Source organism: Ruditapes philippinarum, unplaced genomic scaffold (assembly GCF_026571515.1).
Source record: "Ruditapes philippinarum isolate M1 unplaced genomic scaffold, ASM2657151v2 ctg693_1_1_1_1, whole genome shotgun sequence".
Lineage (NCBI taxonomy): Eukaryota > Metazoa > Mollusca > Bivalvia > Venerida > Veneridae > Ruditapes > Ruditapes philippinarum.
In genome coordinates, this window is record NW_026865227.1 from 599855 (window position 1) to 613034 (window position 13180).

At 31.9% G+C, this 13180-nt stretch overlaps 2 non-coding genes across 2 annotated transcripts; both read right to left on the reverse strand.

Annotated features, from left to right (window-relative positions):
- Window positions 1-2181: 2181 nt before the first annotated feature.
- On the reverse strand, window positions 2182-2263 carry Trnas-aga (transfer RNA serine (anticodon AGA)). Its single transcript has one exon. It is a non-coding gene; the product is annotated as a tRNA-Ser (tRNA).
- An 8964-nt stretch (window positions 2264-11227) lies between these two features.
- Trnas-aga (transfer RNA serine (anticodon AGA)) lies at window positions 11228-11309 on the reverse strand. The gene has a single exon. It is a non-coding gene; the product is annotated as a tRNA-Ser (tRNA).
- Window positions 11310-13180: the final 1871 nt, after the last annotated feature.

A 13180-nucleotide genomic window follows, 5' to 3' on the forward strand; every position in this document is an offset into this window, starting at 1 on the left:
TTCGATTTTAGTCCGTATTCATAAAGAGCGGGTTAAGACGTTTCGTTTGATACCAAACACGCCTAAGATCGGTCCAGGCGTGGTACAGAAAACACGTTTTACGCTTCAGTGATTTCAGTTCCGGTCCAATGGCTTTTTAAATAGCGTCAGGTAACAGGTTTGTGGTAAAATGCTTTCCAACGATACCAAACACGTATATATTCGGTCAAGTAATAACGAAGAAATCGATTTTGAAATTTCTGTGACGTCACTTCCGGTGACTTTAAACTCGAATTACACAAAAACGGTAAAAGATAAACCCATAAAACTATATATTTTTTTTTATCAGCGCGACGAGACGAATCGATTGGAAAAACAGTTGTAACGTTTTTATTGACTTTCGCAATTTAGGGTTTAAAATCGCTCTTGCGTCATAACTCAAAAACGGCTGAAAATCGAATCGACAATTGGGTGTACATTAAAGGTAATGAACTGTTCTTTCAATAGGTAGTCAACAATTAAAAATCATATCGGATTCGGTTGCTCTAGTAAACAAAATATATATTTTTTACGCATGAGTGATTTTGACTTCCAGTATGAACTTTACTATCGCCAGCGTCAGAATGTACTCGTCAAGACCTTCAATTTGATACCAAACACGACTATGTTTCGTTCATAAACGAAAAAGTTATGCGCGTTTTTCCGCATGAGTGATTTTGTCTGCCATATCCAAATTCTCCTATCTCAGAAATAGTAAGAGATAGATCCATATAATAATACATTTTCTGTATCTACTCGCAGAGATCTTTCAAACAACATATAAATCTAAGGATTTTATGAACTTTGAAAAATTGGTTTAAAAATCGCTAATTGGCCATAACTCGAGAACGGCTAAAAATCGAAACGAGAACCTAGGGTTTATTTTGAAAGCATTCTGTCAGGTCTATCATTGATGCGTTGTAAAAATAAACCATCTTCATTGGTCCATATTTCAATTAATTCATCCCCTCCGGTTTATCAACCGTAAACAGAAAAGGTCCGTCAATTCTATTAATCTTTTGTGATTAATGAAAAGCTATATTTAGTAACGAAGGATAAAGGGTTTTTGTTCAACATAGTTCCGCTAGGTATTGTAAATCTAGACTAAGTGGCGACTGTACTTGACGGTCGCTGCGTTTGAAAGGATAATAGATTCTTTTGTGATTAATAAAAAGTTATATTTAGTAACGAAGGATAAAGGGTTTTTGTTCAACATAGTGCCGCTAGGTATTGTGAATCTAGACTGAGCGGCGACTGTAACTTAATGCCTTTTTCTTTCATTGACACCCGCGTGGGGGCTGATGAAATAGCTCCTGGTGGTTGTGAAATACCGCGACTAAAATAGATCATGCGCAGTCTACAAGAACGTTACGCTATGACAGTCATTTTCCTTACTAAATGTAGGTAAGTAAACGAGTTATATTTGTATCAATATTATTTTGAACCAAAACTATTTTTTTATAAATTAAAATGTTAAGTACGTATCTATTTACAAACATTTTCTTTTATCTGTCATAATGGTAATTATCTCTCCGTCTAGGGCCGAGGACCTGACCCTCAATGTCCGCGATTCAAGCCCTAAGATCGTGTATACGAGTCAGCTCCGTATACTTCCGGGAGATTAAAAATAGAACGATAATGTCATTCTAAAAATAGACGGATGATCACATTCTCAAAATAGAACGATGATGTCATTCTAAAAATAGAATCCAATATGGCGCCGCGCATGCGCAGTCGTGGCCCTAAACCGGCGCCTATACTACTCATGCAGGCCTATTATAACGACATATACATGCATGTACCTTACAAATACACCTGTCGGCGTAACGCAGTTGGTAAGGATGTTATCTGTTGATATAAGTTGATATAAGATGCAGCCTTACCGGCTATATATTTTAAATCTTAAAAGCTTTTTTCCTTGTACAATATGGATTATAAAACGGCTTTAATTTTTGTATACATTTTACGCGTTTTTCAAAATAAATAACTAAATATTCAAAATAGCCCTGACTGCGATAGTCACGTTATAAATAAGAACATTTTTTCATTTTTCTTTAATATACATGTAAGTTATTACATGAATTGTGAATATATTGTACCTTTTAAAAAATATTTTTCTCAAAGCTTATTTCATCTTGGGGCGTTTGGTTAATGAAATAGAAACGTTGTCGGCAGGATTCGAACCTGCGCGGGAAGATCCCAATGGATTTCTAGTCCATCGCCTTAACCACTCGACCACGACAACTCTTACAGCGTAAATTTTTAATGTGTAAACCCCCAACAAATACTTAAAATTTTTTTAACATGAATTTCTTCTTTGATAATGATCTAACAGCTCCCGTAGCGTTAAAAAATCTTGTAGTTAGTGTATAGATTTCTTTTTCTTTTTTAGTGGGACCCACAAATTAAATTTTTCCCGTGCTACAAAAAGTTTTTTTTTTTTGGGGGAAAAAAAATCGTATTGATTAAATTTTTCTTAAAATTCAAATCCTTTTTGGATTTTTTTAACCCAAAGCCTTTTTTTTGATTGGGAAATTTTTATAAAAATTTTAAAATTTTAAAAATTAAATTTTCAAAAAAACCCAAATTTAAATTATTCCTTTTTAAAAAATTTTAAAACATTTTCTTGTTTAATTTAAAAAAAAATAAAAAATTTTTGGGACCCATTTTTTTGGGTGAAATGTTAATGATTTATGAAAGGGGCGTGGTGCGGACTGAGATGGCGGTGATTTGTTTTTTTGTTTTTTTTTTAATCTTCTTTAGACACGAATTTTAACACATTTTTGTCATATCTTGGCGCTTAGTCAACCCAACTGGCTAGCCTGTATAACTAAAATGTAATAACAATTTCTCCCCAAGTGATTGCAAATAATACAAATAATGAATCAGCGATAAGAAACAAATGATTTCAATGGTGATAACAATGTGATAGTGACGATGAAAACGACGACGATGATAATGATATTTGAGATGATGATGATGAGGATGATGGTGATGATGATAACGACGACGACGATAATGATATTTAAGATGATGATGGGATGATGCTGGTGGTGGTGATGATGATGATTATTATGATGATGATGATGATGATGAGAAAAAACACTCTACTACTTTGAACTTTCGTATGAGTTATGCAAATCATTGATTGGTGTAAACAGACGGCAGATTTGTTGATACACTTCTTTATCCTTGGCCAAAAAATGGTTTCAAACTCAAATGAACATGTAAACACCTTATCTGCCATTTTTAAACAATGCTGGACTCAAAAGTGTTATGCTTTCAAAAATTTCGCGGACATGGAAACAAGATCTCAGGACGATACAGTAAAAAAATATTGCACCTATTTTCTAACTTCTTTTTACTTATAGTTTTGACTATATCTGATAATTATATGACATGAATGAACTTTTTCATTAAGTTTAGAAAACTTACAATCTAAAAGTGGAGATTCTTTTTAAAATAAATAATTATATTCTACAGCTTTAGTAAACATGTTAATTGTGTGTCTTGAGTAGGAAAAAATGTCATTTCCGAGTGTAAATATATATATATATATATATAATATATATATATATATATATATATATATATATATATAATATATATATATATTTATATATATATATATATATATATAATATTATTATTAATTTATTAATATCATTTCTTTTTGTTTTGTTTCGTTTCGTTTCGTTTGTTTGTTTATTTAATTGTTGATTTGTTTTTTACTTTTTTGGGAGAAAAATTCCTTTAAATATAGATTATGTATACCAAACTTGAGTATCATTAGTCTTAAATTGTTTACGTTTGCTATTAAAGCTACTAAGAACCCGAGAGGCTATTTTAAATTAATTTCATCGTTTTGATTGTTAACTCAAAAAATTGAAACATCCATTGTCATGCTGTATAATATTTTATCTGGAAAGCGAGGTCGGTGACCCGCGAAAGTTTGCTTAACATTTTCTGTGATTAAATTCTATCGATACATGCATAATTATGCATTTTACATTGAACGGATAAATAGAAGAAAAGAAGAAATATGTTTTGACATATTTTTTTTGTAAATCTTCAAAATTGCATGCTAGCATTTTCAAGTAAACGAGACATGATTTAAAATAATGCAGGCTTGGTCAAATCGCTAGTCTTCATCTAAATTTGAACAATGAAATGTTAAAAACAAAGGCAAAAGACATATGCGTAATAACGGTTAAACAATTTTAACATAAACATGTATATAGTGCCTGACATAGAGTGGTAAAGTTAGAAAGAAACCCCCTTTCCCTTGTGGATTCGAATTTCCCCGTTTTGATTTAAAGTTATCCAACCGGGTTTTTTACTGAGGGACCCCCCCCATGCCTATTCTGATCCCTACTATAGTAAAGCTAAGTCGCCATTTAATAACAGTGTTTTTAAAAACAAACAAACAAATATTTGTTTTTGTTTGTGTGCGATACATGATTCAGTTACATTATATATATAGCATTTCTTTTAACTTTCACATTGGTTATTCACTTGACCTATAATATTGAGCAAATATTAAAATCTAAATCCATGCCAGATTTTCCATTTTCTTCTTGGTATTGCTCGAGTAGAGATTTCTTAACTTTATCGTCATCATAATTATATTCTTGAGTAGCGTTTTGCATTGATGTAAGCTTGGTTGTTAAGCTTTTAAGATATTGTCTCAAAAAGAGTTCAGAAAAGCAGTCCGGCACAAGTGACGGTCCCCTAAGTCTCCATGCGACTAGCCTGGGAAGGTGCGTGTCGTATCGTACGTATGTAGTTGATCTAAAAGAAGGCAGGGTCCGAGTAGAATATTTTCTGTCCGTTTAAGCGATAGTGATGAATTATCATTACGGATTTTATCACATACGAGGTGTAACAGGACATTGACCCATTTTTGTAAACATCTTCAGTGCTGTGGCCATTGATCAGACGTTTCAGGATTCTATACACTTTCTTGTATTTCATTGAAAGTTTATTTCCCATAAAATAAGCTTCAGTTTCTGTGAAAGAGTAGTTGTCTTTCACATACAAGAAACTTCCGGTTGACAATATTTCCCTTTCGAATGGCCTCACTTCACATACATGTATTTTACTTACAGTTGTTATATGTCCTATCTCTGTAATGTAAGGACAAGGTCAACATTTATACATTTCTTATCTCCTATGTTATTGGTGTAAATAAAATGCAGCCACGTGGCTGTCCCATGTTCTTCAAAATACTTTTCAAATTCAATTTTTTGTTTCGAATTAGAGGAACTTTTATACTTAAGACTACGCCTATTTTGATTACACACCTTCTTTATGACATCTGTTACAGGAAAGTAATCAAACACAGCACATTCCGTTGTCTCGTAATAACAAAATATTATGTCAAATTCATCAGGAAAAGTATTTTTTGTTCCCTCATAAAAGCTTCCAACTTTAATGATATCAGAACTACGAAGAACAGTTACTGGTACCTCTTTATTTCTGCGTAAGGTCTCCAATACGTCATTTACAATTCTTTGAACAAGATTTTCTATTCCATTTTGGATAAACTTTATGATGATAATGTTAATGATGATGATGGTCGTAGGACAGACTGAGATGGCGGTGATTTATTTATTTCTTTATCTTGTTTAGACACGGATCTTTATATTGTTTATACACGGATTTCAACATATTTTTGTCATATCTTGGCGCTTAGTCAACCCAACTGGCTTACCTGGATAACTAAAATGTAATAACAAATTTCTCCCCGAGTGATTGCATATAATCCAAATGATGAATCAGCGATAAGAAACAAATGATTTCAATGGTGATAGCAATGATGATGGTGATGATGATAACGACGACGATAATAATGATATTTGAGATGATGATGATGATGATGATGATGATGATGATGATGATGATGATAAAAACCACTCTACTACTTTGAACTTTCGTATGAGTTATGCAAATCATTGATTGGTGTAAACAGACGGCAGATTGTTGATACACTTCTTTATCTTGGTGTAAAATCTCTTAGTAAGAAGACGATCCATACCACAATTTACAAAATGCAGACTCGTTAAATCGAGTGCCTTAGTTAAATTTGAACAATGAAATGGTTGAAAAACAAAGCCAAAAGTCATGTTTGTATTAACGGTTTCACATTCTTTACATAAATGTATGTGCCAGTTGTTCAAGGGTACCACTTACATGCATGTAGATGTACTCACTTATATACATGTAGTAGCTTGTAAAACTCGTTTTGTTTGCAAAATCGGTCAGCTAATCCCCGTATGTTTATTCAACGTAAAAATCGAGTTTCAAAAGGATTGAAAAACTGTTCTAACATATCTACATTCAAACTTGGAGAAAGTTTCTTTTTTGTTTCAGTATATATAGTGCCCTCCGTGGACGAGTGGTAAAGGTTACTAAGAAGCACCTCTACCGCTTTGGGTGCGAATCTGTCATTTAAGATTATCCAGTAAGCCTACGGAAGGCCAGTGGTTTTACTGAGGAACTCACCAATGCTTATAAAAATTCACAAATTGGCAGTTGAGATCTTCTACCAGTGAAGCTGAAAAGTCACCATATGACCAATACAATGTCTTATAAAACAAACAAACAGCTATATTAAATAGATAAATCTTTTATGATGGTGTCATATAAAATTCAGTGAAAATTATATATCGCAATTGTTACGTTCACATTAGTTATTCACTTGATCTATACTATTTTGCAAATATTAAAATCAAAATCCATGCGAGATTCTCCATTTTCTTCTTGGTATTGCTCGAGTAGAGATTTCTTAACTTTATCGTCATCATAATTATATTCTTGAGTAGCGCTTTGCATTGATTTAAGTTTGGTTGTTAAGCTTTTAAGGTATTGTCTCAAAAAGAGTTCAGAAAAGAAGTCCGGCACAAGTGACGGTCCCCTAAGTCTCCATGCGACTAGCCTGGGAAGGTGCGTGTCGTATTCGTACGTATGTAGTTGATCTAAAATCTCAAGAAGGCAGGGTCCGAGTAGAATATTTTCTGTCCGTTTACAGCGATAGTGATGAATTATCATTACGGACTTTATCACATACGAGGTGTAACAGGACATTGACTTGTCTGTGTAAACATCTTCAGTGCTGTGGCCATTGATCAGGCGTTTTAGGATTCTATACACTTTCTTGTGTTTCATTGAAAGTATATTTCCCATAAAATAAGCTTCAGTTTCTGTGAAAGAGTAGTTGTCTTCCACATACAAGAAACTTCCGGTTGACAAGATTTCCCTTTCGAATGGTCCTATTTGACATACTTTACTTACGGTTGTCCTATGTCCTATCTCTGTAATGTAAGTTCGTCTGGCTGGGACAAGATCAACATTTATACATTTCTTATCTCCTATGCTATTGGTGTAGATAAAGTGCAGCCACGTGGCTGGTCCATGTTTTTCCAAATATTTTTCAAATTCAATTTTCTGTTTCGAGTTTGAAGTACTTTGATACTTTAGGGTACGTCTATTTTGATTACACACTTTCTTTATGACATCTGTTACTGGAAAATAGTCAAACACAGAAGATTTCGTCGTCTCGTAATAACAAAATATTATGTCAAATTCATCAGGAAAAGTATTTTTTGTTCCCTCATAGAAGCTTCCAACTTTAATGATATCAGAATTACGAAGAACAGTTACTGGTACCTCTTTATTCCTGTGTAAGCTCTCCAACACGTCATTTACAATTCTTTGAACAAGATTTTCTATTCCATTTTGTATGAACTGTACCTCGCACGACTCTATTTTAAATACACATTCCTTTTCATAGACGTCATTTAAATATAATTCCAGGTTATCTTGATCACTCATTCTAGACTTCAGTATCTTTATTTCCTTTCAATAACTGCCGAAAAAGTAAGTTTCTTTGACATATATAGCCTAAATATATTGAATAAAACTGCCAACATCTACTGAGTGTTTACACGCTCGTGTAGCCAATTTTCCGATTGCATATACTTGTATTGTAGTATGTTCACTAACGTGAGTTTATAAACCGGGGCGTAGTATTTATAATACAGCACGTTTGTCATAGGATAGTCGTGACGTTAATAAAGATTAATATTTAATTTAGCATTTTATGTAAAAGCAATAATGCTGAAATTTCACTAAGTCATCTTCCTTTTTACTGATTTACTTTTATGCCATGATTGTATATTGTTTGTTTGTTCGGGCCATAATATTATATGAGTTTATATATATATATATATATATATATATATATATATATATATAATATATATATATATAATATATATATATATATATATATATATATATATATATATATATATATATATATATATTAAGTTGTATGAATATAATTAGGGCCATTTTTGTTGTTTTTAGAATGTTGTTATTATTCCGATGATTAACAGTATATTTGTTGTGATAATATTTTAATTGTTTGTATGAAATTTTAGCCATCTTCAAAATCTACGAGACAACTTACAATAATTGTATACAAAGATACATTTTGAACTCCTCAACAGTCAAGGCAATGATGATTTGCCTTTGTGCTCAAACTGTCACTCTGTGATAAAGACACTTTTAAAACCGAAGTACTTAATTAAAACATTTGCTTTTATACTTATACTGGACGAATAATGTAATGTTAATGATTGAGAAATATTTTAATTGTACGTATTACATTTATCTACGAAGAGAATATTTACCAAAATACTACTGCTCTTGGCCAAATGTACAAAAGTTTAAAATGCTAATGAGTAACTCGCAACAGAATGTTATAAAGAAATTGTCTAAACTTATTTACTATGCAACTTTAGCTGTAGGTAATTTGAATTTCAACTACATTTTTGTGTGTGTAATTTCAAACATTAAAGATATACTATGCTCAAATTTGATTTTAAAAATTGTTAATTATTGCTACACAGTTTCTTCGTTTGTATAAAATAAACATGATAGATATAATTTATTGACGTATACATATTTGTACATAGTCATAATGCAAAACACGTAATACATAAATCATAAGTCATGGTACGTACCATCATATTGAAAACAAACATTGTTAAACAAAAGTATATATGGAGAATATTCTTAAATCCATATTTAAACGATACAAAGTTGGCATTACTCTTATTACTCTTATTACTCTTACTCTTATATGTTGCAAAAATGACTTTCATATATTTAATATGTTGTGAATCAACGATTAAAATTACATGTTAAATACCATACTGTCGCTTTTTAATGAGCAAAATTATCATGCGCATACTGGTAAAAATAGTCTTTAAATGGTAATATTAATAAGGTCATATCGACGCTTAGTAGCAAAGATGATGTATTTAGCAAGTCCAATTAATTCGGATTTATTTTTTGACTTCAAAAGCTGCAAAAATTTAAACATACTCGGCCTTCTGTAAAAATATGGCTTAATGAACTCCCTACGTAATGCAGTATAACAATTGCAAATGATAATAAAATGAAATTCATCCTCAATTTCTTGACGATTACATAATTCACAATCATTTTCTTTCAGAACGTGGATTTCTATTAGGACCATACCTCTCTGTCTCTATCTTTAATTTATGAGAAGATAATCTAATACGAGATGAATTTTGTCTGTAGGATTTAATGAATAAATTATCAAGATAAAATGCAGGTTCAAATTTGTCAATCAAATGTACATACAGATTAGACAAAAGTGGACTAGACTGAATGTCTGCATTTACCTTTTGTATAAAACAATCAACTTATCTACGTTTGAATAATTCAACAAACTCTTTTGGGCTGTATTGCAATTGGTTGAGCCATACATCTGTGAATCCATATTCATTTAAAATAGAATGAACCTTAGCTGCCCAGGAGTTATATCCATTATCATGAAGACTTATTGATGAATAAAAAGCAGACTTTAAGATATTATTATTTGAATGAAGAATATGTAACCAGCATCTTATTATTTGAACATATCTTTGAACATAAAGAGGATATCGGCCTAACTCCGAATAAACTGCTGCAGTACATGTACTGTGTTTTACGCCTAACAATGACTTGCAGAATTTCAAGTGAATCCTTTCTATATCCTTAGATTTTGTAAAACCCCATATTGCACAAGAATAATTTAATGTTGAGGAAACAAATGCATCAAAGAGTTGGAGTGAAACGGAAGGGGTCTCATCATATTTGTTAATATTACGAAGTAAAACATTTTGGGCTTTCATAGCTTTTCCTATAGCATACTGATTATGAAGTTGAAAAGACCCCGTATAATTAAAGACTACACCCAAATAGTTGAAGTTATCAACAGTCTCTAATAAAGTATTATCGTATGACCATTTTTCATTTTTTCTGATGCTTCCCCTCTTCCTAAAAACCATTGTTTTAACATGTGTCGACTTCATTTAAAGTCGATATGTTATGTTTTGAACTCTACACACTATAGGTGGTCACAATATGAATATATAGTGTCATTAAAAAACTGGCAGTTTTTTAAGAATAGACCAACTTTACTTGAACAGCAATAGGGAATGCAGCTTTCCATACATAGTTTAATAATTATTTTATTCAAATTAAACATATTCAGGAAGAATTTCATGGATTTCAATACATTTCTAAGATAAAAATATTTTACCCAAAGATGAGCATAGTATATCTTTAATAATATTTATTTCATGACTGCTCATTGGTTAGCTTAATTGGTGTCCAGAGTACAAAATATTAAAGATAATGGTTATTTTTGTGTTTCGTTGTTTTGTTGTTGATAAATTATCTATTCTTGTTTTTTTTCAAGGCAGAAAACATTGTTCTAGTCACCATAAATTATTGATAATGAAGGTACAATTATTGACTTAATATGATGGAACGATTTTAAGCAGCTCGCATCGAGATTCATGCTTACTTTCATGACAATTTTGAAAATGTATATTAAAAGATAAAATATTGTCAAGTGCACAAAGAAAGTAATTTACACATTACAAACGGCACGGTCAATCAAATTAAATTACTATATAAAGGCCGAAATATGCAAAAACAATCCCTTACTGCGTAAATCACGCAGCAGATATATGGTCATTCATTGCTTATAACATGTGTTGAATTGCGAATATTTCTTTAAAAAAAAACTTATATCATTTTTCTCTAAGTAGATTTACTTGAAATATTGCGGTTCATCTGATGCTATGCAGCTTTAAAACATTCATATGTTGTTTAATAAAACTATAACCGTTGTCGGCAGGATTCGAACCTGCGCGGGAAGATCCCAATGGATTTCTAGTCCATCGCCTTAACCACTCGGCCACGACAACTTGTTTAGTCATGAAAAATATTTGTTGGGATGTACCACAATGCTGCAGATTTTAACCTCAATTTTGAGCAACATTTGGCAACAGCAATAGATTGGTCAATTTTAAAATTGATATCTTGTAATTGGTGTGTACGTGTATTATTTGCGGTCATTGTTAATTGATAAATGTAGCGGTACGAGCAACAATTCTCATTCTATCTGCTACAAAATAAATGAGCCGCGTCACGACAAAACCAACATAATGCGTTTGCGACCAGCATGGATCCAGACAAGCCTGCGCATCGGCGCAGTCTGATCAGGATCCATGCTGTTCGCTTACATACCCTAGCTATTACAAGTAGAGAAACTGATAGCGAACAGCATGGATCCTGATCAGACTGTGCGGATGCGCAGGCTGGTCTGGATCCATGCTGGTCGCAAACCCATTATGTTGGTTTTGGCGTGACACGGCTCAAATTTTGAAATACTTGTATGCAAATATATCATTTTTCACGCGATACTTATCTATATCCATTTCAAATGTTCTTATATATTAATCTTTTGCGGAGTTTCTTAACCTATGCCTTATGATATAATTCTAGAAATGATTACGCAAAACAACAATTTCACATTGAATTCAAGTTTTTTCTTGAAAAAACTAGTGCTAGTCCTTTTGTTAGGGTGCTGTTGATGATGTTTGGAACGCAGGTTGGGATGATGGTTATAATTGTGTGATAATGATCATAAATATGATGTTGATTTTTTTTGTTTTTTTTTCGTTTTGTTTTTTTACACTGATTTTAACACATCGACGTGCACCTAACTCACGGGGGAGGAACGGTTACACGAAGGATGGAGTTCTTATGATAACTTGTCAAAAATGATAATTTTCATCTTTAAAAATTGAGTATTGTGGTGCTAAATTAAACATTAATGATTAAGCTTGCGTTACATCTTGCATTATGTGTTAAAAACTATTTCATAGGCCATTTTTCACAAGAACACGTGACAAGATATAATAAGAATTCCATCCCTCGTGTAACAGTTCCTCCCCCGTGTAACTACCTTTCCTGGATAACCAACACAGTGCATGATTACCAATTTTTCAGAAATTGATTGACAAATTATTTAAATGATTTATGAATCAGCGGTGATTACAAAGATGACGATGAGGAGGAGACAACGATGATGATGATATTTGGGGTGATTATGATGATAAATTTCAATTCTAAAAAAGTGTGATTTTTTTGCTAAGTTTTTGCAATATGGATTGAGCGTATGCCAAATATTTATCGTGCAATTTCCATGTAAAATTGTCGTTATTCATTATTCTGTAGTGCGTAAAAGTATGAGAAAAACTGGCGTGGCATAAAGACACGGCCGGTCTCTATTCTCTGTACAATAAGTACCGGGAATTGAATTGAATTTGAAAATTTTCTTTAATAGTTTGATTAGTTTCTTTACTAAAGTAGCAGAGTCAATGGGGCCAAGATTGTGATTATTACATAGATCTCACCCTAGCATTGCTATAATTAAAGAAAGGAATTTCAAATATTTGTAAAATGCTTTTAGATATAGGCCTAATATGGTTTTAATATCGTGAGTTTAATAAACTGTAATTAAAGTCATGTTAATGTGTAGAATTTTTGAATAAACACTAAATTAAGCTTTTATTACATCTACCTTACTTTTTTTAATTTACATCTGTTTTTTGTAAGGACTGTAGTAAGTATTCCTATTTCAATATTTGTAATCATTCAACTTATGATTTGAAATCCACTTATTCGTTATATTATATTGTTATAAAATAAATTGTACTAATTTTTGTATTAAATTTCTCAATTTAAATGGGAACTGTAAATGTTTTTACCTGCAGCCATTAACAAATATATA